The following is a 6,125-nucleotide window of genomic DNA, read 5'->3' on the forward strand; positions in this document are numbered from 1 at the left end:
TTGTCCCTGTTGAACTGAACATGCACTGACATGCAACTGAGTTAACTGATGTATTCATTAGTTGTATTATGAGTTAATAACTTGTGAATTAATTAATAACTAATTCACCCAACTCATCTCTAGTCTATTGATCAGTTAGACTAAATACAACCAGTTTAACAAAGCTAAACTGAACACAACTCCATCAACTGCACCTCCAGTCCACTAAACTCAACTCACTTGAGTTCTAACTGAAGTCCTGCATGCAAATATTAGTCATCCCATAGGTAACCACGTATTTCCTTGTGGGATCTGCATGTACCACATCCGTAGCTCATTCTGAAGTGCTCCAAGAGAATAAGATCAAGTTTATAGTCCAAATATTATTATGAGACAATAATATTTGACTTTTCTATTTTTGACAGCCAGTCTAAAAATAGACTTTGATCACTCACACTGTGATCATTCACATTTTGATCAAAAATAGAAGTCCATCTATTTTTCCCAACTTGACCAATCATCCATAAACAGCAACCTGCAATCCATAGACATGATCCATATGTCTAAAAATAGACTTGCGCCAAAAATAGCCTGCGGGCCCACTTAGTGAAGGCGACTCTTTTCACTAAGCTCCATCATCTTGTTGCACTCTCAACAAGCATTTCTTGTTGCACACTTTTCAACATTATCCGTAGTCAATTAATTTTATTTTAATCAAAGTAACATAACAAAACAAAAGAGGGATAATCTAGGCATAAAGGTTTACCAAGCAACTGTGAACTGCAGAATACCTCCTGGCGAACCAAGAAGTACGGGCAGGCAATCTCCCTTAATGCTATGTTCGGTGTATCACAATGTACAAGGCGACCGACTCAGTTACCTAAGGATGGATAGCAACCTAGAGTTTTCCTCCCATATATACCTGAAGGTACATGGAGGCCCAGTCCGTATAAGCATTCTCTAATGCAAAACCACACAGTGAGAGCATTCCCATATACTTTACGTACTGTAACACCGCCCTATATACCCGAAGGTACGTGGACGAGCTACGATATACTCACGTACGTGGAATGAGGTATCACACTCGGGATGTATTGCAGACAAGTTAGCGACAACTGCTTTGTTTTATGATGCCGGAACATGTCTCTAGCCTAGACCTCTAAATGTTTTTCGTTAGGTGACAATTCTCCATTAGGTAAATTCAGATAAATTTTAAGTTGATATTCTTTAGAATTTGCCTTTCAAGGTTCACCACATGATGTATGTTTGCAATTCCTAAAATGCAACTAATATGATAAGCATTCTTTCCATTCAATTTAACGATGAAAATCCTAGCTACTAGGGATAGAGCAAACAAGTACTTCTTGATCAATCAACAAAGAGCACAAACTAGATGCAATTCCCTAAACCATTCCTTTCAAACATTCACAAACTTTAATATGCACGATGCAAGTTTTTCGTTTCAAATCCCTTAATGTTATGATGAACAAAAACGGAAATATGCACAATTGATAAAAAATCTCTTTTCATAAAAATGATGATTTTCCGACAATTTCTTTTCAAGGAAAGGAAGATTTTACGACACTTTCGATTTCAAAGAAATGAGGAATTACAACACTTTTGACGAAAAGACAAACCATATGCACATATAAATCAATCAATCTTTTATGAATGAAGACTTTACGACAATTCAGTTTTCGAAGGAAAAGATGATTTTACGACTCTTTCTTTCGACAAATATCAATCGACCAAAAACTAACTTTGACTATAGACTGATAATGACAAAGAAGACATTAAAGAAACATTAATCAATCCAATCAAAGTAGGGCTGGCTAAGGAGATGAAAACCTATTTTCTGAGACAAAACATCATTGACATTCAACAACCAATTCAAACAAGAGAAAATTGGCAAAAACTTTCAGTTCCTAGATGGGAAACTGACCCTCAAAGGATCAGCGCAGGCAACAGTTAGAGACAGTGCGATGAATCGCACTGGATCTATGCGGGAAGTTCACTGTAGCGCACTGTGTCCTTCATTAGACTGCGCTAATGACAGTAAGCAATTCTGAAGGCAATTTTGACACAGTTTTGACTCAATTTTCAATGAAAGAGGACTGAAAACAATCAATGACCACAAGTACAGTATGTAGAAATGTCTTAAGAGGCTGATAAGCTACTAAGATGGATAATATGATCCCCAGTGGAGTCGCCAATTTGTTTTGGGAATATTTAGTGTTCTTGGACAAACGCCTAACCCTCTAGACTTAGTAGTAGATCTAGAAACAATAGACAAAGTAATCTCTACCTTTTCTATAATCAATAGATAAAACAAGAGAGAAGAGAAACCTACTTGTAGTTTTCACTAGCTCCTTGTCTCCCTTGACCGATCTTGCTGCTCCTTTCCGTACTTAAGCCGCTTGGAAAGTAACTGCACAAACACAAACACAAACAAAAACCCATCAAGGCAAATGATAATGATCTATTGCTTATAAATAACATGGAATCGAGAACATGATATACGTATGAAAGCATTAACATATAACACAAGCATAAGGAAAAAGTTTTGAAAACTTTATTGATAAGAGGAAGGATTACAACCCATATGTGCTCGATCCAGTGACACTCTTCCAATCCAATCCTCTTCACCTCATGACAAGCAAGACACTTCAACACTATACAATACTTGCAATCAATTCTAATCTCATATCACTAGCATCTCCCTACAATTCAATAATTTCCAGCCCTTGATCTCTTAGATGAGTGATATTTATATAGGTGAGTGAAGGAGGTTATGCCATCAATGGTGATAATGAATGCCTTTCTAAATTTAGAAATCAGTTCCATGGAAGAAGGGATAGGGGATTGATGTTTCCTAATTCCCTTCCTCATCCAAATGCGAACTCAAAGGAGTAGGTGGCATTGAGAAACTTCTAGAGGCTTCCAATGGATAAGGAATCTTCAAACCCTCACGGAAGTTCGCTCAAATTTGCCCAGCGTAGGCCAAAGAGGGACCAAGTGCGTTGCATAGCACCCTGTCAGTGTATGGTTTGCATTGCAGCGCACCCTAATGAAGGCCTACCTGCGCTGATCTTCTTAGAGGTAGTTTTTGGATGTTTTCAGTGATGAAACTTCTTTGGAAGTGAGGCATTCTGATGACTAACTTCTTTAGGGCATGTAACAACTGCACTAGGGTTTGATGGGCCCTAATTGTATCGATCTGCAAGTTGGGGTTGATGTGCCCAAGTGGATCTGTAACACCTGCGTTGGAACCACTTGTCAAATCTGGTTTGTAATATAGCAACCTTCCCTTCATATCATTCTTAATTCCTCAAAATGGCACAAAAGTCTCCTCCATGACAAATCAATTAGTAAAAATTTGCAAAATAGCATTAGATAATCTCCCTTTGAAAATCTAAATTGTTGAATGAGGAGCACAAGGTAAACTCTAAAAACAAGCATATAAAGAAGTTATTGAACAACTTACCACAAATGAGAGAGTTAATAATAGGAAATATAACTCATCCAACGCCAATGCTTCTTAATGACATTGTGAAAGCCGGTTGGAATGAAACCATGGCATCTTATTGCACCTTACAAACTTCCACATATCACATTCCTTAGAACCAAACAAGAGGCTAAAGATAACAAATGATGCATATACATAATTATTGTTGATATCACCTACTATCCCCATGTTCCACACAAACTAAATCACATCATATTGCTAATATTGTTGCACCACATCACCAAATGTCACGCACCACATTGTCATATGACTATTGATGGCAACTGCTCTTTCTCCACCCACGACACGTTCTCCTAATAATATAATAATATCCTATTAATTATTTTCTTATAATGACAATACATATAAAGGATACACATGTGGACCTACGCATTTTTCAAAACTCCTTTGGGGTATAGATTGTGCAATATTGAAGACAAGTGAGTTCAATTAAACTTGTGATGTTTCAGATAACTGTGATATATATTGGTGTGCTTCTCTCAAACCTACATAGTGATAACAAGCACATGGTTATGCCAAAGCATGTGGCAAAAAGATCAACATTGAGAATTTCTCATGTATTCATTATTATTCTTCTGGTTCCAAACACATTTAAGTAAAATGAGGGTTTGCATATGTTACACAAATCCAAATGCCAGACATCTCTTTCTCCTTTTATATTAAATGATTTTATTTTAAGGCATGGGATTGTTGCATCATTTTAACAAGTAAAATAATGTTGGGATGTGTTGATATCTTGCTAAAAATACACTTTTTACACCTACCACCTAGTTCATGTCATTATATTCCTTTCTCATATCAGCATTAAATATATTATATTCCTTCGCCATGCTAGCATTATAAATGTATATTCAATCAATTATTGAAGCTAATGACGATTAATCAAAGTAAAGTTGGATATGATCTCTATTTCATAATCATTCATTAGCCTATAACATAGATTTTGTTTATGCTCATTAAACTACGAAGATGCTAAATGATATATGTGATGTCTAGTCTACTCATCAAAGGGAAATGATATCAGAGTTAAAAAATGAGACAAGTGATCCGAGGACAAACCCCTAATAATCTCCTAATTTATAGATTACTTGGCTTTTGATAAGAATCTCCACTAGTATAAATTACACAAGCCTTTACCACGATCCTTCAAAAATCATGTGTTAACATGATTGATGAGATTTATAGAGTTACAATTTTTCATTGTTGAGTCAATTTGGGGTTGAGGCGATATTAATATACATGCCTAGTCTTATGAAGAGCTCCTTATTAGTATGATGCACCCAATAAATCCAATTCTTATTGAGTTGCATGCTACCAATAAGTGCGACGTTGGTCATGAAGTTGATTATATTAAGTCCCATAATGAATTGAAAATCCCCGGTAAGGATTAAACTTTGAACCATAATGGATTTTGGAATAGGTCCACTATGGGACAATACCAATATGTGAAACTATGTATAATGGCAAGATTTTTTATGAGTGATAGATCATATTGTTGTATACACATTATTTCAAAGTAATGCAATCATTGATAAATCTATGTGAGAATGTCTAACTCAAAAAATGTTAAAGCAATGCTTACATTGTTAATATGAAGCAGACATTCATAAGTTTAGTCCCTAAAGTTTTTATTTATGATTCAGATGTAAAGCCTCCATGCTATGATAATTATAAACATAATTATATTACATAATGAATATCAAAACAAGATGAGTTTCTCCTCAAAATAGTGATGTGGATGCTTTTAACATGGACATAATGATTAACTTGAATTATAGAAAAATGCTACTATTTAAGCATCAATATGGAATTTGCCTAAAAGTAAAAAATAAGCCCATTTTGATATAAAATGTCTAATCAAACTTTCAAGAGTTCTTTCATACCAATTATGAGGTTGAACTTCACTGCCTTCTTCAGAGTCTACATGTAAATTTACAATGACTTGGAAAAGAAGAAATTGGTTGAAACATTAAAACTTAGTTAAGATTGTATTGCATGAGTTATTTATGACTTCATTATATAAGTTATTCAAACTCTTTGTCAATTAGGTTTATCTCGGGTGGTTGGGAAGAATGATTATTTTCCTCCCCATTTCTGCAAGTGACATGTTGAGTCATATTAAATATATTATTATAAGAATTTCAAACCTTATTATTAAATGATCTTAGGTCCAAAAAAATATCTTACCCTTACCCATTCATTACATAAAAAAAAATATTCAAACTCCATAAAATTACAACCAAAAATTATATTTTCACAATTCTAAAATTTCCACTTATCATTCTCGCATGTTTGAAACAATTACTACAAGTCACTAAAAAGGTATTGAACAAATGATCCATCTTTTTATTTACAAAATAAAATATTTACAAATACATTTTAGATTTGAATTTATATATTTTAATTAAAAAACATATTCTTATTCTTAATCATAAATATATATAAATAAAATAAATAATATATATACATATAAAAAATAATTATTTAATGGTTGGACTGAAATCGGTGGACCAATTGCCACACATTCCCAAAAAGATAAAATAAAATTCTCTACGTTTCCAAAAGAGTTTCTAGAATATTGACACACCTTTACAGGGCGGTGACCAAGATTCCGGCGTCC

The sequence above is a fragment of the Pinus tabuliformis genome, chromosome Q, assembly GCF_031772625.1.
Source record: "Pinus tabuliformis cultivar Carrire ecotype Pingquan chromosome Q, CPIR1, whole genome shotgun sequence".
In the NCBI taxonomy this organism is placed as follows: domain Eukaryota; kingdom Viridiplantae; phylum Streptophyta; class Pinopsida; order Pinales; family Pinaceae; genus Pinus; species Pinus tabuliformis.